Source organism: Hyperoodon ampullatus (genome assembly GCF_949752795.1).
Source record: "Hyperoodon ampullatus genome assembly, contig: scaffold_529, whole genome shotgun sequence".
NCBI classification, from domain to species: domain Eukaryota; kingdom Metazoa; phylum Chordata; class Mammalia; order Artiodactyla; family Ziphiidae; genus Hyperoodon; species Hyperoodon ampullatus.
The window spans coordinates 105,930-129,711 of record NW_027640855.1 but is presented as its reverse complement, the minus strand read 5'-3'; the positions used below and the strand labels follow the sequence as shown (position 1 = coordinate 129,711).

The 23,782-nt window shown below is 38.3% G+C and overlaps 1 long non-coding RNA gene across 1 annotated transcript in view; it reads left to right on the top strand.

The window, feature by feature from the left end:
• Positions 1 to 2,760: 2,760 nt before the first annotated feature.
• Positions 2,761 to 23,782, top strand: part of LOC307070015 — a 114,806-nt gene continuing 93,784 nt past the window's right edge. The window contains exons 1-2 of the long non-coding RNA XR_013811516.1: positions 2,761 to 2,989; positions 10,022 to 10,229. This is a non-coding gene — a long non-coding RNA (uncharacterized lncRNA). The remainder of the gene's footprint in view (positions 2,990 to 10,021; positions 10,230 to 23,782) is intronic.

Below are 23,782 nucleotides of genomic sequence, written 5' to 3'. Positions count from 1 at the left end.
AAACAACAAAATAAAGTAGTATTGGATTATAACCCAAAGGATAAAATAGATATCCATGAGTCTATACTGATATAAATAAATATCAATAATTGAATAAATTAATATTTGGGGGGAAATAGACAACTCTGTGTGGAAGAATTCCAAATACTTTATGTACATACTCTGTCCTCAAGGAGGTGGATCATAACTCTCCACTCTTTGGGTTTGTGCTTCACATAGTGACTTCCTTCCAACAAGTGTAGTGTGGAAGGGGTGGAGGAGTAACTTTCCAGTGGAGAAATCTGAGACACGACCTCAGCCAGGTTATCAAGGTCAACATCAACAGTCAAATCACGTTGATAGCATGTACCCTTGATAAGATGTTATAAAAAAGGCACTTTATCTGGTTGTCCTCCCAATAAACCATAATCCCAGTCTTACCATGAGAAAAGCATTGGACAGTTTACATTAGTGAGGTATGCTACAAAACACTTGATCACTGCTCCTCAAAACCGTCAAGGTTGGGGCTTCCCTGGTGGCGCAGTGGTTGAGAGTCCACCTGCCAATGCAGGGGACACAGGTTCGAGCACTGGCCTGGGAAGATCCCACATGCCAGGGAGCAACTAAGCCCGTGTGCCACAACTACTGAGCCTGTGCTCTAGAGCCCGTGAGCCACAACTACTGAGCCCATGTGCTGCAACTACGGAGGCCCACGCACCTACAGCCCGTGCTCCACAACGAGAGAGGCCACTTCAATGAGAGGCCGGCGCACTGCAACGAAGAGTAACCCCCGCTTTCCGCAACTAGAGAAAGCCCGTGCGCAGCAACGAACACCCAACACAGCCAAAAATAAATAAATAAATAAATAAATAAATAAATAAAAACGGTCAAGGTTATCAAAAACAAGAAAAGCCTGAGAAACTACCACAGCCCAGAGGAGCCTAAGGGGGCTTGATAACTAAATGTAATGTGGTGTCCTGGATGGAAGCCTGAAATGGAATTAAGGACACTAGGCAAAAGCCAAGGAAATCTGAATAAAGTACAGACTCTGGTTAATGTTATTGTATTAATATTGGCTCATTAATTGTAAAAAAGGTGCCACACTAGTGTACGGTGTCAATAATAGAGGAAATTGGGAATGAGATATATAAGAACTCTGTATTATCCCCTTAATTTTTCTGTATATCTAAAACCATTCTAAAATAGATGTAGTCTATTAGATAAAACAAAAAAGGTAATGATGATTTGATTGTGACATCAGAGTAGTGATACTTTGAGATATCTATAAAACTGCCTTAGGAAATTGTCTGTGATATCTGCTGGGGATATAGTCACAGGTACTCCTAATATTATTGTGGTTTGTTGTCTGCATTTAGATTTAAAGGACATGCTAAATACGAAATTGCAGTTAGAGGTTAGTGAAATTAAAGATGTAATATTCCCATCCAGATTCCACATACACTTTGATACATATTAAGAATCCCCTGCTCTTTGGTGAGGTCTAATTTTATGAAAGTGAAACACAGAGAGATGAATTAGGTTGTTTCAGCTTTTAAAAAGCCCGCATTCTAGGGTCAAGAATTCTTACTGAGCCTTGTTGAAACTGTTTGCTACACTACCTCCTAATTTTGGAACTGCTAAACAGAGAGTTGGGAGGGCTTCCTAGAGTAAAAGTACTGCCTTGGCCTTGTGCAATTATACTGTTTAGGTTGCTGGACAAATCCAAGGATAAAACTGGCCTGGACCTAGTGATGGGCAATTCCAAAAGCAAGCTGAATGTGAGAAGTTCACTCACAGAGAACCCTAGTGTCAAAGAACCTCTCTACTTGGGAATGGCTCAACACTGGGAAAATAAACCCTGGTTCAGCTGTAAAGAGAGCACATCCTTGGCCTTTTTTCCCCCTTAAATCCGGAAACTGATGATCTGGTCAGCTTAGGAGAGGGAGGGAGGGAAGGAGGGAGGGAGGAAGATGAGAGAGAGAGAGAGAAACCTGTTAATAGCTGGTGCCCATTTAAAGAGAGAAGGAAAGGGCTTATTATATACGTATATGCTAATATTATTCTTAAAGCCAATTCTGATCAATCCTTCGGGAAAGAAAGAGATGCAGCCATCTGTTAATGTGGCTTCAGCGTCTTTGTTTCCAAATGTTACAGCTGTCACCAGACCAGCCATTCCAGTTGGGGCGAGGCCAGGGGGTTAGAGGGGGAACATCTGTCCACTAAGGACACCACTAAACAGCAACAAAATCTTGGGGCGACCCCTCTCTCTTTCCTCGAGTGCTTTCGCTAGCCGGTCCTACTTCCCCACTCCTTTGGGAGTTTCCTGTTCCATTACGTAGGCAAGAGGGCGAGAGGTCCCAGCTTTCCTAATTGTGAGTGGTTTGGCTGGGTGTGTACGTGCGAGTAACTGTGTGTGTGGGGGGGGGAGTGGAGCTCGCTACAAGGGGCTTAGAAAAACTAGTCGCCAATTTAAAATATTTTCGGAGTGTTTGAATGATATCTTAAGAGCTAATCCCACTCTCAAATTCAGCGAAATGAACAAAACAGATAAGGAAGACGAAGAGGGTGGAAAACCCACACAGCGGAATGGAGCCGTCCATGCCGCGGGAGTGACAGGGGAGCGCTCAGAGGAAAGGCGCTCTGCAGGGAAAGTCACTCTGGCTCTTCTCTCTCGGTCCACCAGCCGACGACGCTTCTTCTGTAAAAGCATTCCTAGAAAATAACCCTACAACCGGGAAGGGTAGCGATCGTTGAGCGCAGTTTCCAGGAGCCGGTGCCCGCAGCCGGGAGAGGCCCCTCTCCCCCCGCGGCTGGCGCGGAATGTGGCGATCCGGCCAGGGGCGGGGGATGACTTCCGGCGGCCGGAGCTCGGCGCCGGGAGCAGGTGCTGCAGCTGGCAGGTGGGGTGGGGGCCGGCCGAGCTGACCACACACAGACCCGCCGCGGCGGCACTGCGTCCCCGGGGCAGCCGGCGCCCGGGACATGCGCTGATTCGATCCCTCCGGAGAAGGTAAGCAGCCCGGCTATTATTAGCCTCGGCCACACTGCGCGGTGCTTTCTGCTTGGTTAGTAATGGGGTTTGTAATACAGAGGGAAGAAGGGGAATATCCCTGCCGCCTTCTGCAATGGGAAAAGGAGCAACAACTGAAATTGAAATGTTAATCAGCCAAGTGCTTGAGATTATTGGAGGAGCGGTGTTACTGGGCAAACAAAGAAGGCGGTCAGCCTCTGTAATCTTAAGATAGTCAACCATTGCTGTGCTACACTCGCTTAGATATTGAAGAGGATTCCGAATGTAAAATAATTTGAGTTGCACTTTTACGTTGCTACCTTCAACCTTCGCTTGGTTAATTTGTGGTTTGCGAGCAGCAGGTTCTTGTCAGCAGCCTGGAGAAGTAATCGGAAATCTTCCTTCTCCTTTTGCGTTCCTCAGCCTCCTCCCTTTCCAGTTATCAGAATGGGTCTGCACATTTCAACGTCAAACATCCACTTCAATACTGAACCTTTAGAAAGAATCTCAAATTAGAGGAGAAATTTACCTCCTGGAGTTCAGCTTGGGTTGAGCAGCACTTGTCCCCACTTCTCCCTTCATTTACCATCTTCTCTTGTCAATCATTTCATTGATTTCCCCCCCGCCCCCGGGGATGCTGTGCTCATTAACAAACCAGCTCTTGTCAGCTCCTGTCCACCACCTCTGTTCCGTGACTGATTTTTCAAGGACCCAGAAAGGGCATTGCCTTATACCACGTTTGGACTGTTATCTGTGTCCTTCCCCAAAATGCATGGCATGAAAAACCCTTTAAGCCCAGTACCAATATGGTTTCCGGTAACTCCCTTCATTGTAGTCACTGCAGCTACCAGGTGGGTTTCAAGGACAGCAGAATCTATTGGGGTGTGAGAAAGAGGGCTCTACCTACATATTTTGCTCCATGTGCATAAGAATAGGTGGAAGTAGAAATGCAAATGTCAGTCTATCCCGTTTTTCTTGAAGCTTTTTTAGTCCAGCTAGGTTGTGAGACACCTAGCTGGGTAGGGTATGGGGCAAGTCCTCCTGCAAAAGCAAGCAGTGTGTTTGTCCTAGGATTCCCCCAATAACCTCAAAAGAGTTTCCAGAGAGACTTTTCCCACAGGCAGTCAGAAAGCCAGGGGAGGTGGCCAAGGTAAACCTCAGGTTATTTGGGCATCCTCAAGTTAGTCTCCCCTTTTAGGGGTTCTGACCTAGGATTTCCCCACAAACGCTTTGCTCCTGAGCTCAAGTGCCCATTCTTGTTGCTCACCTAGGGATGTACAATGGAATGATATTCTGTGAAATGGTGAAGATTGCTATGGTGGGGATTGCAAATGTGCCACTTCACCAACAGAGAACAGTTGTAATAAGCCAGACTGTGTGGTGTCTGTGTGCCAATATTCCATTTAAAAAGAGATTTGTTATCTTTAAATCTGAAATTAAAGAGACAGTTTGACTCAAAAGGCCATGGATTTTATTTTAACAAATTAAAATAGGAGATCAATAAAAAAGAGGGCCTGGGTTTATAGCTAACCTTCTTACGTTTTTTTTTTTTTTTTTTTTCTTTTTGCCGTACGCGGGCCTCTCACTGTTGTGGCCTCTCCCGTTGCGGAGCACAGGCTCCGGACGCGCAGGCTCAGCGGCCATGGCTCACGGGCCCAGTCGCCCCGCGGCATGTGGGATTTCCCCGGACTGGGGCACGAACCCGTGTCCCCTACAAAGGCAGGCGGACTCTCAACCACTGCGCCACCAGGGAAGCCCCTTACCTTCTTTTTAAAATATTGCTTTAGAACAAGATACTGGATCTGAAAAATCATGTTACTTCTATTATATATCGTTATTGTTTTTCTGATTACAAATTCTCTATTTATAAATACACTTTGGAAAGACTTGAGTTGGTTTCTTTGTCTCTATCTTCAGTATATGAGGCAGAAGGAGTGGAGGCGGGTGGGCAAATCCCACTCCAAATGGCCCACTCAGATGGCCCACTCAGAGAACTGTTCCCCGGACCATGCCAAGCTCTGGACCGAAATTGTTTTGGCTGGTTGTTATTATTATCTTTAAATGTGGTTTGGGTTTGAAATATTAAATTTTCAATATTCTAAAATTTTGACTCAGGCACACCAAGTAGAAGAGAGAACAAAGAACAAGAATAGCAAAACTATTTTCCACCTTTCTTACCTAATTGTAAAATATTTAATTATATGAATAATTATTCTGAATAATAAGTGAAAAACATATTAAAATAATAATTCATTTTTAAGAAAGTAGCCCAAGGTTTATGAAATACAGGTTAGTGCAATTGATCTTAAGTACAGTAAAAATTTCTGTAATTTTAAAAGGTGTTCTTATGTTGAGTATTAGTACATGAAAATATGCTAATGATGGTTAGAAATTGAAATGTCTGTTACTTGGTTTCTGAAGAAACTGAATTCTTTGGCAAGAAATGGGTCAGGATTAGGGGACTGGAGCCGCCAAAGCCGGCATCATACCTGCCAGTGATTTTATAGGTGAGATGAATGCATTAAGTTATGGATTAGGGTTGGAGAAGCCTTCTGGGGAAGAAAGAAAACAAGATAGAAAATAGAATTTGTTATTTTAGTGCAACTAAGATAATTAAATTTAAGTTATTTCTGAGTTTGGACTTCATTATATTTCAACAATTTCTGAGGAAAGTTTCTAAATTCAAAGCCCTAGGTAGAAATCGTTGTATGATTTCCTATCCGAAACTGATTTATGACTCTATTTCCTTTGTTAAAAACGTTTCCCAGAGAAAGGCAAAATTAATTGCCCGGTGTTAAGGAGGAGGAGTAATACCAAATAGAAGGATGTACGCTATTAGTTGCTAAATGAACTGTGGGAACTTTTTTGTAGATTTGACAAGATAGAATTGAAATCAATCTGTTGCTTTCCAATCACATAAAAAAAAAAACATTTAGTCTGGTGGGTGGTCAGTGTTATCAGTAAATTAAGACTTGAGTACCGATTTAGGATTCAAAGTTGCCTCTCCTTACAAAAGGCATTTTCTGGTGCTGCATTACTGCCATTAGCTACAATTGAAATAGACTTATCCTGAGATTTTGAAAAACAGAAAAAGAAATAGTAGGATTAATAAGGCTTTGCCTCCACTGAGAATGGGTAGAAAAAGTGCTATTTTGAAAGTTATCAATGGCCTCTTAATTGCCAGATTCCTGCGCTGTTTCAACCTGCTCTTTATGTCTTTATTTTTAAGTTCTCTTCTAAGTTCTTTTTTAAAAATTTTACTGCTTAGTGTTTTATTCACTAAAGTAGCATTTTTAATTGAAGTAGAGTTGATGTGTAATATTATATAAGTTACAGGTGTAAAATATAGTGACTCACAATGTTTAAAGGTTATACTCCATTTATAGTTATTATAAAATATTGGCTATATTTTCTGTGCTATGCAATATATCCTTATAGCTCATTTTATAATAAAAGTTTGTACCTCCTAATCTCCTATCCCTATATTGTTCTTTTTTTTAAATTAAATGCTTGTGTTCAAAAGTATTATTAATAAGTAATATATAAAGAGATATCTCTGTATCTAGTTTCTCAGTAATCCCCTTAAATTACCTCATGACCAGCCTAGAACAAGTGCTGTTTATTTCTAGTTTGTGCCTCATGATATCACGACTATATGTCTTCATTTGTTCCTTTCACTCACCCTGCTACACATTGAAACCTTGCTCACAGCATACACTGCCTCTTCCATGAACCCTTCCCCATACCCACCTTCCTTCTCATTTCAGATGTGTTTCTCCCTTGTCTAAATTCCTATGGCACTTTCTATTTTGGTCTATCCTTTAGTTTGAACATGATTTGCTGTTGTAAAATAACCCTAGAGAGCAGAGTCTTTGACTAACAACTTTTTATTACCTGCAACTCATAATACAGTGCCTAGCTATGTATATGCAAAGTAGATGTTCAGCAGTTTGATGTTAGTGAAGAAATTAGCTATTATTTTCCAGGGGTGTATATCCACCTACTCTGATATCCAAGTTAGGCTCTAAATAATGTGTGCAAGTACGTTTTAGTTTAAAATCCCTATATAATAATATAGTGAAAGTACATTCAAACAGTTATATTCAACAAAAGTTATTGTGAGCTTACATGCCCTTAAGTGGATATTGGCTCATCCGTATCAAAAAGCATAGTAAGCATTACAAAAGAAAACTTCAAAGAAGACATTGTACCAGCTTTCAGTATGCTTTCATTCTACTGAAAACAAATAAGCAGGGGAAGATGTCTTGCATAAGTAAGTACTAGTCTTAAAGCGCTCTGCTAGGTACTTTCATCTATGGTGTATAATTTCATCCTTCTACTATATGCTAATTTTACACTGAGACTCAGAGATCTTACCTAAATGGCAGAGATTCTTTCCACATTCACATGCTGTTCTTTGAAGTGTTAACGAGTGAAGGAAAACTATAAAAACATAATCAGAGTAGTTTAAAATTGTTTTGTGATCAGGCTTTCCAGTGCTTTTTAAACTTTTGGGTCTTAACATCCCCTTTAATAATTCAATAAAGGCTATGCATCCACTCCCCAAGTACATACACAGCACACACACACAGAATTTTGCCTGTAATTGCAGGTGTTTGCGGACCTAATAAAGCCCTCCTTTGCAAATGCTTTAAGGACATCTACGCTGGGCTCAGTTTTTCTTTTTGCTTGTTCTATGCTTAATATTTATTTTTGTACCTATTAAAATTAAACAAATTGTTATCTGTTATAGTTGAGGTATAAACCTAAGCAGCTTCATCCTTTACAACTTTTCTTTTTGCATTTTTGTATTCTGTCCTTCTCTCTCACACAAACACACACATCTATATAAATGAGATCAAATAATACTTTTCTGTAAAGAGAATGCTTAGAATTTATTCTTAACGATTTTTCTATATATCACACGTCAGTGTTAGCTATAGTCATCATGTTGTACATTATGTCCATAGTATGTATTTATCTTACAATTGGAAGCTTGTACCTTTGACCGTCTTCCTCCAATTTCCCCTCCCCTGACCCTCTGTCTCCTGACCTGTCTCCACATGTCTGATCTCTTTTTCTATGATTGTTTTCTTTTTTTTTAGGTTCCACACATAAGTGAGATCATATAGTGTTTGCCTTTCTTTCTCTGACTTATTTAACTTAGCATAAAGCCTTCAAGGTCCATTTCTGTTGTCTCAAATGGTAGCATTTCTTTGTTTTCTTACAGATGAATAATATTTCAGTGTGTGTGTGTGTGTATACCTATAATATGTATATACCTATAAATATATAAAACAACCTCTTTACCCATTTGTCCATCAATGGGCACTTAGATTGTTTCCATGTCTTGGCTATTATAAATAATGCTGCTATGAACATGGGGGTGCAGATATCTTTTTGAGTTAGTGTTTTCATTTTCTTTGGATATATTCCTAGAAGTGGAGTTGCTAGATATATGTAGTTCTAGTGTTAATTTTTGAGGATCCTCCATACTGTTTTCCATACTGGCTTTACCAATTTACAATCCCACCAACAGCACAAGGGTTCCCTTTTCTCCACATCCTCACGAGCATTTGTTATCTCTTGACATTTTTGAGGATGACTGTTCTAACAGGTGTGAAGTAATATCTCAATGTGGTTTTAATGTGCATTTCCCTAATGACTAGTGGTATTGAGCATCTTTTCATGTACCTGTTGGCTTTTCGTGTGTCTTCTTTGGAGGAATGTCTATTCGGGTCCTTTGCTCATTTTTTTTTTTTTTTTTTGGTGGTACACGGGTCTCTCACTGTTGTGGCCTCTCCCGCTGCGGAGCACAGGCTCCGGACGCGCAGGCCCAGCGGCCATGGCTCACGGGTCCAGCCGCTCCGCAGCACCTGGGATCTTCCCGGACCGGGGCACGAACCCACGTCCCCTGCATCGGCAGGCGGACTCTCAACCACTGCGCCACCAGGGAAGCCCTGCTCATTTTTTTAATTGGGTAATTTTTTTTTTTTTTTTTTTGCTATTGATTTGTATGAATTTTTAATTTATTTTGGATATTAACCATTATCAGATATATGGTTTACAAATATGTTTTTCCCATTCTATAGGTTGTCTTTTCAATCAGTTTGTTGATTTGTTTTTGTTTTTGTTTTTGTTTGCTGCTTAGAAGCTTTTTAGTTTGATGTAGTTCCATTTGTTTATTTTTTATTTTGTCGTTTGTGTTTTTAGTGTCATATCCAAAAAGTCATTACCAAACCCATGTAATGAGCTTTAGTCCTATGTTTTCTTCTGGCAGTTGCATAGTTTCAGGTCTTACATTTGAGTCTTTAATCCAATTCAAGTTAGTTTTGTGAGTGGTATAAGATATTGGTCCAATTTCATTCTTTTACATGTGAATATCCAATTATCCCAGGGTTCCCTCGTATGTAACTTCTCTCTTTTCTCTTGCTGGTCTTAAAATTCTTTCTTTGTTTTTGACTTTCGATGATTTAATTGCAATGTGTCTCAGAGTAGCCCTATTTGAGTTCAACCTATTTGGGCTTCTTTGGGCTTCATGGATATGGATGTCCATTTCTCATCCTAGGTTTGGGAAGGTTTCATCCATTATTGCTTTAAATATACTTTTTTTCCTTTTCTCTCTCTCTTTTCTTTTTCTGGAATTCCCATGACATGAACATTGTTTACTTTATTGTGTCCCATAATTTCCATAGGCTTTCTTCACTCTTTTTATTCTTTTCCTTTTTGTTCCTTTCACTGGGTAATTTCTAAAGTTCTATCCTCCAGTTTGCTGATTCTTTCTTCTGCATGGTCGAATCTACCTTTGAAACTTTCTATTGAATTCTTCAGTTCAGTTATTGTATTTTTAAAATCTAGTGCTCCTGTTTTTTTGATGTTGCTATTTCCTTGTCAAACTTCTTGTCTTGTTCATGCATTGTTTTCCTAATTTCACTTAGCTGTCTGTGCTTTCTTGTAGTTTACTAAACTTCCTTAGGAGGATTATTCTGAATTCTTTGCCAGTTCATAGATATTCTTTTTTTTTTTTTGCAGTGTGTGGGCCTCTCACTGTTGTGGCGTCTCCCATTGCAGAGCACAGGCTCCGGACGTGCAGGCTCAGTGGCCATGGCTCACGGGCCCAGCCCGCTCTGCGGCATGTGGGATCCTCCCGGACCGGGGTACGAACCCGCGTCCCCTGCATCGGCAGGCGGACTCTCAACCACTGCGCCACCACGGAAGCCCAGATCTTCATTTTTTTAAGGTCAGTTATTGGAGTTTTATTACTTTCCTTTGGTGGTGTCATATTTGCCTAATTTTTGTGATCCTTGATTCCTTACATTGGTATCTGCATATGTGAATAATTGGGCTCTTCCTCCAGACTTTACTGGGTATTATATTCAGTAGTAGTAGTACATGGGGCTATGAATTAGTTTCCTGGCAGAGAATCAGAGCTTGTATAGGACCTGGCTCTGGACAGGACCCAGAGCCTGTATAGTTCATTGTTTGGGAACCCAAATCAGGCCAGAGTGTGCACTTAATTCCCTGGTCAGGTGAGGGCACTGGTTTTGCCCTGCAGATGGGGGAGGCCACAGGCTGTGCTGTCTGTTCAAGTGCCACTGTATCTTGGGCTGTTTAATGGGCTGTACAGCTTCCCATGTTCTCTGGTTAGGTTCCCCAGTTGGACATGCTGAAGGCTGTATTCAGTGATGAGTAGGGCTATGAATTAGATTTCCTGCCTGGGTGCAGCAGGAGAAGCAGCTCTAAAGCCAGTAAAGCTCTTTGTTGTCTTAACTCAAGCTGATCCACACTCCACGTTCTGTGGCTGAACAAGGCTACTGGCTTGGCTTTGCAGACTGTCAGCTCTGCCTACCCTTCTCTAGGCTTGAGCACTGCTGGGCCGCACAGTTTCTAGGAGTTGTCACCAATCCTTCTAGTCAGATGGGCCAGGAAGACACTCTCCACAGCAGATGGGATGGGGCTAGTCCCAGTTCCTTTGCCTGGGTGGGATGAGAAGGGGCCACTCCAGGCTACTCTTAATTTCTCAAACAGGCTCCCCAGTTGGGAGGAGCTGGGAGCTCCTCTCAGCCTTGGATATGAATTAATCTCCGTGCCTGTGCATGGTACCGGATCCCTCCACACCTGATACTGGCTCTGCTTTGTACCAGAGCCAGTGATGAGTTCTGGCTGCCTGCCTCTTGGCTGGAGCACGACTGGGCCAAATAGCTTCCAGGATTTATTGCCAGCCCTTTTGGTCAGATGGCCAGAAGACACTGTCCACAGTGGGTGGGCTGTGACTCTGCTCTTTCCCTGGCTATGGGCAAACCAGGTTCAAGGGCCAGATGCGTATCAGGTGGATCTGTACCCTGAGTTCCCTGGTTGTAGTGCCCCGCCAACCTGGCTCTGTAGATAAGCAAAGATGCCCTTTGTGATCCCTACTTGGGCACTGCAGGTATGAATTCCATCTGTCACAATCCATGTGCTGGCTGTTGCATGCCCCTTCCCCCTTCATCACAGTCCAACTTTTAGTGGTCAAACCCTGCAGATTCCCCTGCAATCCCAGTGGAGCAGATTAGAGCAGTGGCTCCCACAAAGCAACCCCAATGCTAGTGGTGGTGCTTGCTGTCCCCCAGTTCTCTTCTCCTACTGGAGGAACCAGAGGTTCACGGGAGACCTCACCCATGGTGCTCCACTGGCCTGGGGGAGGGGCAGTGTGGTCAACGTGTAGCTCCTTCTCTCACCCTTCTAATGCAGTCTGTCTTGGTCTCTGTGGTGCACGGGGGTGCTTCAGCCTCACCTCCATGTTCTAGGATTCTCTCAAATAGTGTCCTGTTTCCAAATAATTGTTAGTTGTTCCTCCTGTGGGGGGGACGCGGAGCCAGGAATGACCTTGGTGATGTCACCCCACTCTGGGCTTACTTTGACAATATGTGTGTCCTTTATAGCCCAGACATTTCTGGTACTTGAAATGAGGTTCTCCTTTTATTGTTCTCCCTGCTTTAGGACCTAAAATGGGAGCTCTTCCTTAGCACTGGCACAAAGGCTGCTGAGATGACTAGGAAGCAAGTGCCAAGGAGGATAGTGAATCAAAGAACCTTGATTCATGGAAAAGGAATCCCAGAAGGAGCTCTAAACGTTACACACTCCAAAGGATTTATTCAGGGTTTTCCAATCAAAATCATTTTTACAAAAAAGAAACAGTTCTCAGACTTCGAGTAGTATACCGCCAAGTATGTGGAAGAACATTGCCAGCAGTTGAGTGGTGTGGTCTGCTTTGAAATATATTCAGTTTTCTTAGGATGGACATATGTCTACTTCAAAGTTACTATTTCTTTCTAGTAATGCTGTCTACAGTAATATATTTGCTTTTGCCAAGTTAAGAAAACAATGACATCCCTCCCAGGTTCTAAAACAATTACCAGCATAAAAATACATTAAAATTTTTCGCTGATACTTAAGGAAACCAGTACTAGCTAGCATTCCTACTGATGCTAGTATTCAAAGAGAGGCGTGACAAAACCATTAATCTGGAAAACACCGGGTTGGAAAGATGGAGAGAAAGAACTCAAGAGGACTACTTAAGCTGTTGCTTTCTTTACATGTCCCCAAATATGATAATAACCATATAAGCTCCTAAAATAAGTGCAATTTTATGCAAACTTCATAGTATGCCTAGTAGGAGGTAAATTTTTACTTTACTTTATAGTGTATTTTTATTTTGGTAAAATGTCCCATAATGTAAAATTTACCATTTTAACCATTTTTAAGTGTATCATTTATTGGTATTAAGTACATTCACAATGTTGAGCAACCATTACCATTATCCATTTTAAGACCTTTCTTATTATCCCAAACAGAAACTGTACTCACTAAACAATAACCCCTTATTTCTCCCCTCCCCTTAGCCTCTGGTTAACTCTATTCTATTTTCTGGGTTTATAATTTGCCTATTCTAACTACCTCATATAAGTGGAATCATACAATAGTTGTCCTTTTGTGTCTGGCTTCTTTCACTTAACATAATGTTTTCAAAGTTTATGCATGTTATAGCACGTAGCAGCATTTCATTCCTTTATAAAGCCATACAATGTATAGTGATTTTTAGTTGCAAAACACTTTTAGTACATTATGTTTCTATTATATTAATGATATCTAGCATATATCACTACCGTATTACCTTTAGTAGATGCCCAGTAATGTGTACTATGAGTGAGCCATAATTTCATTCAGTCAAAACCCATTGATAAACATTTATTAAGTTCCAAACAGTTTTATGATTTCAAGAAATGTGGTAATGGACATAGAGGTTCATGTCTTTATGTACTGGAGCTTTTACTTTTGATGGAAGAATTCTTGGAGTGGCATGGAATGGTATTGTTGGGTCAGAGATTATGCAGAAACATTTATAATTTGAATACATACATTGACTATAAAAACCATCAACTTGGGGCTTCCCTGGTGGCGCAGTGGTTGAGAGTCCGCCTGCCGATGCAGGGGACACGGGTTCGTGCCCCGGTCTGGGAGGATCCGACATGCCGCGGAGCGGCTGGGCCCGTGAGCCATGGCCACTGAGCCTGTGCTCCGGAGCCTGTGCTCCGCAAGGGGAGAGGCCACAACAGTGAGAGGCCCGCCTACCGCAAAAAAAAAAAAAAAAAAAAAAAAAAAAAAAAAAAAAAAAACCATCAACTTCTTCAACAGATAATATTCCTGTATTTTATGTAACCATTTATGACTATCTTAAAAATGAATGCAAGTAATATAAGGGAATCCACTTAATGTGATTTGAGTAAGGAAACATTCTCACTTTTTTCATTTCTAGTTCATGGAAGAAAATTCCTATACACAAGTATTGAAATATTTCAAGTCTCTGGATCACACATTTCATCATTTGAGAAATATTACAGAGTACATCACGGATGTCAGTCAAGTCTTGTAACAACAGTGTAGAAAACTAGTAACATTTATAGCTAGTTTGTTTTTAAGCTTCAGCAATGGATCAATTCTATCCAGCCTAATCTGTAATTTTAATTAGATTAATTTTTAAAATAAAAAGATTAATTTTTAATTTAAAAGTATTTTTAGTTCATATTTATGTACCTGCATTATGGTAAATCTTTTATTTGGTTGTATTTTTTCTTAGTTTCTCTTTAGAGTATCTTTTAACTTTTATTTTTAAACAGAATAATTAAAGCCCAAAGATGAGAATGTCTCATTTAAGCTAAACTAAAGAATGTTGGAATAGCTGAAGTATGAACACAATTGGCACAACTTTTCACTACCCTCCTTAGAAGAAGACTGTTTTGATTTGCATGGTCCAAGAAAGGAGAAACAGATAACTTGCTGGGGATTGCATCCTGCTTTACTTAAATTAGACATTAACAGGCTAAAAGGGCAAGGATGAAACAACATGTTTATAACGTATTTTTGAAAAGCTACTTAAAGGTGAAGGGTGGCAAGAACACAGACAGACACACCCTCGACATTTCACAACAATATTTTAAGGTATGCCTTTTCTTTGGTTGATAGGGATGGAGGGACCTATTAATAAACATTTCTCCTATTTACTTTTGTCTTTATTGCTGTCTCATCAAACCCTCATTAAAAAACAGACATAAAACAAATAAGCATTCTGACTTTTGCCGAATAAGCAACAACAAGCTCACATCTTAAACAATGGACTGCAATGGCTATGAGACTGAGGATCCTTGGTCATTGCAACAGTAGCAGCAACACAACCTGCTTTGTTCCTTCTGTTGTATACTGCAGAATCTGAGTAAATAGAGAGAAGTCAGTGATACCTTTAGTGCCATTTCTTACACTCCTCTCCATGATCTTTCACACTCAGGCTCTCTGGTCATCTCAATGTAGTGAAAAACCACCAGGATGCTAATACCCTCTATCCATTCACAAAACTTAATGCTTCTGACACTTGCAGAAATAATGTGGAATCTGAATTGGTGGTACCCAATAGAGTCACTAAGAATAATCCGTCAGACTCACCAAATCCAAATTCAGATTTAAAGGCCATCAAATTTTAAAGATAATGAAGATTTTAAGATTTCAATATTTGTTATATATGTAAAAATTTAGAAAAGTAAAATTACATGTATAGGTTTTTAATTATAAACTATATTCACTGGAGAATTAATGCATTTTTAAAAGAATTCATTCCGAAAACATTACATTAGCACTTTTTTTAAACCACTACCCTCAAAAATAAATTGTGACAAATCATTGTTCATCCAAGTTTATCTATCTCTCATCTCAAGGAAGTGAGTTGTTCTTGGGGAAATTGCTTTCATCTAATTTGTGCTTTTCTGCAGTGGATCAAGCTGAAATGAAATGGGGCTGACATTCTTAACTATTATTACGTGCCCACATTTACCAGAATTACCTAATGATCAGTACCGAAGAGTTTTATAATAAATAAATATGTATGTATTGAGAGTCTCCACTGATAAAAGTTAGTTGAGACATGGCTGGTGATCCCGTAGAAGAGATATCTAGCTTATATTTCTTACATCATCTCCATAGTAGAAAGCAATCCAGGATTGCAAAGCAAGGCATGAGACAGTAGCATTTGGTGTATTTTATAAATGTTTAGATTTCTAGGGAGCTTATTGGTATTATATATTATGGTAAGCACTCAAATGTAAACTGTTACTTTAAAATAGTAAAATATCAAGAACGTAAAAATTTCTGCAACTTAAATGGTCAGTTTGGTATTTGGCTTTATTATAGGCATTTGCAAGATATTTATTAAACAACAAAATGAACCAATACCATTTAATTTTGAAAACTGCCTTCCTAATACAAAAGAATTGGTATTCTACACAAGTTCCTTGTGACTATTTTTGTAGGTGTGGTGGGAATGAATTATGGATGGCACTACCCTTTCTCCTGTTTCTTGTCTGAGGTTTTGGTAAGGTGCAAATTAGAGGTGATGGACCTTAAAGTTTGAGCAGTTCAAGACACTCAACCAGTAAGTCAGAAAGAGAAAGACAAATACCGTATGCTAACACATATATATGGAATCTAAGAAAAAAAAATGTCATGAAGAACTTAGGGGTAAGATGGGAATAAAGACACAGACCTACTAGAGAATGGCCCTGAGGATATGGAGAGGGAGAAGGGTAAGCTGTGACAAAGTGAGAGAGTGGCATGGACATATATACACTACCAAACTTAAAGTAGATAGCTAGTGGGAAGCAGCCGCATAGCACAGGGAGATCAGCTCAGTGCTTTGTGACCGCCTAGAGGGGTGGGAAAACGAGGGTGGGAGGGAGGGAGATGCAAGAGGGAAGAGATATGGGAACATATGTATAACTGATTCATTTTGTTATAAAGCAGAAACTGACACGCCATTGTAAAGCAATTGTATTCCAACAAAGATTAAAAAAAACAGTGAGTAGAATTCAAATAAGTACTAGTAGATATAAAAATGATAAAAAAGAAATTTTGGCAATAAAAAAATAAATAAATAAACACACTCAACCAAGCACAGTCCATTTTCCCAGGACAAGAAAACATATGACATTACTCTTCTTTTTTCAACCACAATGGATTTGAACTTTTAGAAAATTGAAAATGCAAGACACAGATTTTATTTTTTTTAAGTTATTTATTTATTTATTTATTTCTGGTGGTGTTGGTTCTTCATTGCTGTGCATGGGCTTTGTCTAGTTGCGGGGAGCGGGGGCTACTCTTCATTGCGGCGTGGGCTTCACATTGCGGTGGCTTCTCTTGTTGCAGAGCACGGGCTCTAGGGCACACCGGCTTCAGCGGTTGCGACGCACGGTCTCAGTAGTTGTGGCTTGTGGGCTCTAGAGCACAGGGTCAGTAGTTGTGGCGCATGGGCTTAGTTGCTTTGCGGCATGTGGGATCTTCCCAGACCAGGGTTCGAACCCATGTCTCCTGCATTGGCAGGTAGATTCTTTTTTTTTTTTTTTTTTTTTTGCGGTATGTGGGCCTCTCACTGTTGTGGCCTCTCCCGTTGCGGAGCACAGGCTCCGGACGCGCAGGCCCAACGGCCATGGCTCATGGGCCCAGCCGCTCCGCGGCATGTGGGATCTTCCCAGACCGGGGCACGAACCCGTGTCCCCTGCATCGGCAGGCGGACTCTCAACCACTGCGCCACCAGGGAAGCCCCGGCAGGTAGATTCTTAACCACTGCGCCACCAGGGAAGCCCAAGATACAGATTTTGATAAGAAAATATTAGTCAACAGTTCTCTTATCTCTGTGTCTTTTTCTATCTCATTGATTGTGAAGAATACACTCATAGAGAAAGCAAAATCTACATCAGTTGAAAATTTTTTCCACCTGCATGCATGTTATAGTGGATGTGTAACATCTTCACAGGGTTTGTGAAATCACTATTTCACCACAAAAATTAAATATGACCCTAAAATGATCTGACACTAATTAGTCCATTGAATAAGGGGAGGCGGATTGGCATCTTGGTCATTGTTTAGAAGAAAAAAAAAATCATTAACCTGCTAGGCAAAATACTTGTCTTTAAAATATCCCTTAATAAATATAATAGAAAATGAAATAAAATGGCAGTACAGTGTTATGAAAGGAAAGCAATTGGGTTGATCTCAAAGTGAGTATAAAAATCAATGTTTTTTGTTTAGTTTGTTAATAATTTTATTCTTAGAGCTCTCAGGCAGCTAGCTTTTGGTCATTTTTAAGATCAATCCAAAAGTCTAAACATTATTTTTAAGGTATGCAGCTCACAAGGCCCTCCTCCCCTCCTTTCTCTCTTTCTTTTAATCTTTTAGTTTATTTTGGGGAGTTTTGGCTACCATTTATGTTCTAATCATGTTTTTCAGGAAGTGAATTTGAACTTTGAACCTCACCTAGTTTGAATCCTACCTCTATTGTTTTCTACCTCTATGACTTAGGGTAAGTTACTTAACCACTGTGAATTGTTTCTGCATATTTAAAACAGGAAAATCACAGGGTTGTTGTGAAGATTAAACAAGATAACATAAAAGGGAACTTATTGCAGTGTTTGAGACATAGTAAGGGTTAGTAAACATTTCCAGTTTTTATCTTTCTAATTCTCGTGAGCAGTTTACAATGAGATCTCATTACCACAGATTTTCCCTAAAATTATGAACCTTTTCCTACCCCTCTCCATTTTAAAGCAAACCTTGAAATGACTGAACCTCATAGGAAGATGTCTCAATGCAGGTAATCCCAGTAGCAGGAGAGGTTGAAGCTACCACAATGCAAAGTTGTCAGGCTCTGATCTGGCAGTAGCTGTGGGAATTAGTCTTAGCTTCTATTTTTAACTCTGCCAGGAGTTGATTGGATGACCTGGGAAAACTCACGTGGCATCTTATTTTCTTTCTGAATTTCTGTCTGCATCTTATTTTCTTTCTGAATTGTACCATTTGTCTAATCACTCTTTTCACTGACTCATTATCAGAAATGATATCGAGGTTGTTGAATAAGGGTGTTGATTTCAGAAGTAATGTTATAGAAAATGGGAATTGTTCCCTTTCTTAAAAGCAATAGTTGACAATTTTATTTTATTTTTTTCTGATACAGTATTGAAGTTCCTGGGAGAGGGCAACTTTAATTTATAAAGAGTTGTTAACATTCACTTCCTCTAACAAAAGCCGTTAAAGGTAATACTACTAATTATCTGCCTCGTACCCCAATCTTTTTTTTTAAATATGTAACTGTTGAAGTTTTTTAATGTTAATCAATATCATTAAGTTGTCCAAAAAGGAAAATTAATCTGTTACTCCATTGTACATCATATAGAAAGGAATCTTCTTGGTATATGATATCTTTCTATTTGACTGAATCTCAATGAATTTAGAGAGTACATGTAAGAATTTTAATATTCAGAGTCTTGTCTTATTCATAAATGTGCACTACTGAGTAGATTCAATCACTAGCAACAACTTTAAACTGAAATCCAAAATAGAGCCTCAATTAACGTGAAAACTTTAGTACCAGAAACACCTGCCTATAAAAACTGCACTGTTAGTACACAGATGAGCTTTAGTATGATAACAATTTTGTTGGGCTTGAAAAGCACATAATTTTACATTTTTTTCTTATTTGACTTTTTATCATTATGTGGACCATTTAGGTCTAAGGAAACAAGTATAAAAACTGCCTAAAGCCTTCCATTTAATATGTAAGCCATAGTTGTCCACAAGAGAGAATTTTGTGGTGATCAACAACTCTAGCCAAATCGGCAATAATTTATTTCAGTTGGTAGAGTCTAATCATGTGTACCTAACTATGTTCTTTTAAGTAAAAAGTGTAAAACATTTTTAGTAGTAAGTTTGTCCTGAATTTCCAAGTCAATATTTTTAATCCCTGTTTGAATACTGAATTCATTAGCTATTCACCAAAGGCTTGAGGCATAGATTTGGGGCATAGTCTGCTTCTAAGAAGAGATGTAGCAAACAGTCTAAATTCCTGTTTGAAATATACAGGTGCATACACGTATACACATATATTATACAAAAATTTATATACAGACATTCCCCGAATTACAATGGTTCAACTTAGCGATTTTTCAACTTTACCATGGTGTGAAAGTGATACTCGTTTAGTAGAAACTATAGTTTGAATTTTTTCATTTTTTCAAAGTCTACTTTGAATTTAGAGTAGAAACTATACTTTTCCCAGACTACTGATATGCAGCATGATGCTCTCTTGTGATGCTGGGCAGCAGCAGCAAGCCACTCCTCCCACTCAGCGACTCGATCACAACTGACACACTTACAACCGTTCTGGTTTTCACCTTCAGTACAGTATTCAATAAAACAAATGAGATATTCAACAGATTCTTATAAAATAGGCTTTGTGTTAGATGATTTTGCCCAACTTTAGGCTAATGTGAGTGTTCTGAGCACATTTAAGGTAGACTAGGCTAAACTATGACGGTTGGTAGATTGGGTGTACTATAAGCATTTACAATTTATGATATTTTCAATTGATGATGGGTTTATCAGGATGCAATGCCATAGTAAGTTCAGGAAGATGTGTGTTTTATGTGTATTATATATATTAATTATATTATCCAATTATGTGTATAAATATATATATGCATATATATGCATGTATATATGTCTGCTTTCATGAACATTTGCCCTCTATTTCAAATATTTGATTATATATTTTATTTTTTTATTTGGTTATATTTAAAATAAAGAGACAAGTTCTTGGAGAAGCATTTGAAGAATCTTTGTTTCCAGAGTCAAGTTTTGCAAAGAAAACTTATTTTTTCACTAGCTGTTTATTTTTCAATAGTTAAAAAAATATTTTTAAATTTCAAAGTGATTCTTTAATATATGAATACGAAGATGTATTTACTTCAGGTGCTATATATGTTATTTATACATATGTGTATTTATATATATTTACCTGTTTTTAAACCTGATCTTACTGGGTTATGTCTACTATCCAATTATGTGAGAATAGTGATATTGTTGCCTTTCAGCTTGGAACATGCTTCTGTTTCATTTGATTATATTTTATCCATTAAGTGCTCTGGCCTTCCATTAGCTCTTTTTCTTTGAGGAATACATTTTATAGTGCATTAGAAATATTCTTCTATTTTTCATGCCATAATTTTCCAGTGTCTCACAAAATCGTAATTTGGAATGTTCTGACTTGAATAGTGTTTCAGAATAGAGACTTGTCCCTTTTGGAATCATCAGATCTGTTGGTTAGGTACAGTATTTCTTATTTTTTCTGTTGGGGAAAGGGAGGAAGGAAACCGCACTATGGAATGTTCCAGTTTTTTTTTTTTTTTTCTTACGCTTATACCAAAAAAATGCACTCTTCTAGTAAAACTAGAAACATGAGAGTGGCAGTTACATAGTTCCAAATTAGGACAACCTAATATACTGTAATTTTTTCAAGTAAGAGAATAACCCTGGTAGTATACTATTAACTAGATTTTTAAAAACAGCCATTTGTTGATTAATAATTCTCTTCTTTTTCCATTCTTAGTTTCATAACATTTTTACACAAAGGTTTATATTAACAAATGCCATCAGTTGTATTGTTGGTTTCCTCCTGCTTTCTGATTAGTTCTATAATTTAAAAATGCTTAAAGTCCAGACTTCTCAACTAGAAAACATAAGCACAGTAAAAGCAGTGTTTTTAAAATTAATTCTGGAATATATTTCTCTTGATGGTAAAGACATATAAGATTACAGATGTGTATGTTTGGATGCTTTATAAATAAAAGTAATATGATTAATAATAATAATCATGTATTAATTTATACTACCAGAAATTCCCTCTAAATACTTTCTAGGACACAAACATTTATGACATTTCTATATTGTTCTCATTTTATTATTTTAATGAAATATTATACAGGTAGTATTTCATAAAAACATTGCATCAATTGTAATACAAGTTTAGGAATTTTAATTTGGTATGTAAATATACTAACTTCTGTTGAAATTGCTATAGCTTAGGGTCAAAATTAATTTGAAGGTTACTACTGTTATTATTCTGGTTTTTATTAGCTGCTGTCTCAAATTAATTATAAAGGCAAAAATATCCCTGGCTTAGAGTTTCTGCACTATTAATGACATACCGAGATGTCTCTTGGGTATCAGTAAATGATATATTTTAGAGCATAACTTACTAAATGACTTGCCAGTTGGCAGACCACCTTTGACAATAAAATATATTTGATAGTCTACCTTTGCAAATTCATTGTACCACACAGATGTGATCTTGGTAATTGACATATGACTATTAAGCTTCAATCATTCTCCATAATATTCCTATTACCAATTATTAACAGAATAAAGGGGAGATAACAATTCTATAGTATTTATTCAGATTTTTATTTAAAGTCAAGTATAATCTATATTTCTATAGTGCTTTTTTAATCTAACACCTCACTTAAGTAGAAGGAAGTGTTCTAGAGGTTTGTTATTAGCTTTTAAATGAAGTAATCTTTAACTATCTTTTATTTTAAAATACTAAAAAAAAGTTTCATGGTCTTTAATTAAATATAAATATTGGAATTGTCTATGAAACTTTTGAAATGGTCAATCACATAAAAACATAGGGATATCCTTTAAAGCAGGGGTCCCCAACCCCCTGGCTGTGTTAGGAACTGGGCCGCACAGCAGGAGGTGGGCGGCGGGTGAGCGAGTGAAGTTTCATCTGCTGCTCCCCATGGCTCGCCATCGCTCCCATTACAGCCTGAACCAACTATCCTCCCCCGCCCACCCTGTTGGTGGAAAAATTGTCTTCCGGGAAACCGGTCCCTTGTTCCAAAACGGTTGGGGATCACTGCTTTAAAGCATATGAATTTCTAATATATTTATTTAGGTTATATATGCTGAACTTTTTTTTACATAATAGCTCATAGGTAATCTTCACTATTAAGTATTTTATGATGCTTAGAATCGGAAACAATACAGAAACTAACAAATTAAAATTGTTTTTTGTAAAATGTCAAGTGAGAAGAGAAGAATGTTAAATAATAAATATAGCATATTCACAACTTGGTTTTGAATATCACACACATAGAGAAAAAAGACCCAAAGAAAATTTAAAAATTATTTATCAATTGTTAACTCAAGACATAAGAGAGTCAGGGTGACCTTTACTTCCTCCCATTCTCATTCTGTATTTCCAAATTCATTGCAATATGTATATATTACTTTTAGAACTGTTTAAGAAGAAATGTACCAGTTTGGATAATTTTTTTTTTACATCTAAACATTGCCGAGTATTGTTAAAATGTCCAGTTTTTATGTAGCTTTCTGGAAGATCTAGCTGGCCATAAAAAACTGAATATATTAGTGGAGGGGGAGTTTTCCCTCATCTTGAAATAATGATAAATAATATTTTTAAAGCATTAAATAATTTTCAAAGCACTTTTATGTACATTTTCTCCTCAGACCATCCTAACTCTCTAGAGTTGGTAGAAAAAGGATTATACTCATTTTGCCCAGGGTGGGGGTTGGAGGGTGGGAATTGAAATTCATGAAGTTTAGCAAATTGCCCATTTAAGCCGTACACAGTTATTAAGTGGCAGGGCCAGAATTCTAACCTGTTTCATGCCATGGCCAATCTAGTGCTTTCCTCTATGCTCTAGGAACTGGACATATTTAAGACGTAAGCACAAAAATGGAAATAGGTCTGAATCTTGCTCTAGTTGCAAATTTGCCTATAGACCTCACTGGAACCTGAACCAGGAAAATCTATATGAATTTCTTTCTTCAACCCAAAGAAATGGCCATGTTAAATAATTCCTAGGTTTAATTTTAAAAAATCTATCCTGTGTGTTTTTTCACCATATTCCAGTTTGTGTATCTTGTGTCTATCAACTTCTCCAAAGAACCATGCTTCCTACCTAAAGGATTGCATTGCTTAATAAAGAAACATTGACAATTCTGATGCTAACCTGAATTAAATAATATACCAATCATTTATGAGATCCGCCTTAGTATTTTTACACTCCTGAAATATCATCTCTATAACCTGCTTTTTAAAATAGTCTGACACCTACCAAGTACTCTTTCACTTCCTACAAGAAATCAAGAAAAAGAACGCATTTGTGTTTTTAATTTTAGTGAAGGGTTCTTGATTTAAGAATTAGTCATTTAGTGTCATTTGAATTTCAAGTGTGCCTCAAGTACTTGAGGTTCTTTCTATATGACTTCTCCAGAGTTTCCACATATATATCATCATTAATTTCATCTTTCACTTGGGATTAGCACAAGAAAAGTTTTATTTACTACTATTTCTTAGTTTTCTTCATTTCGAATATTCAGTGCCTTGTCAAAAGTAATATTATAGTCTTATAC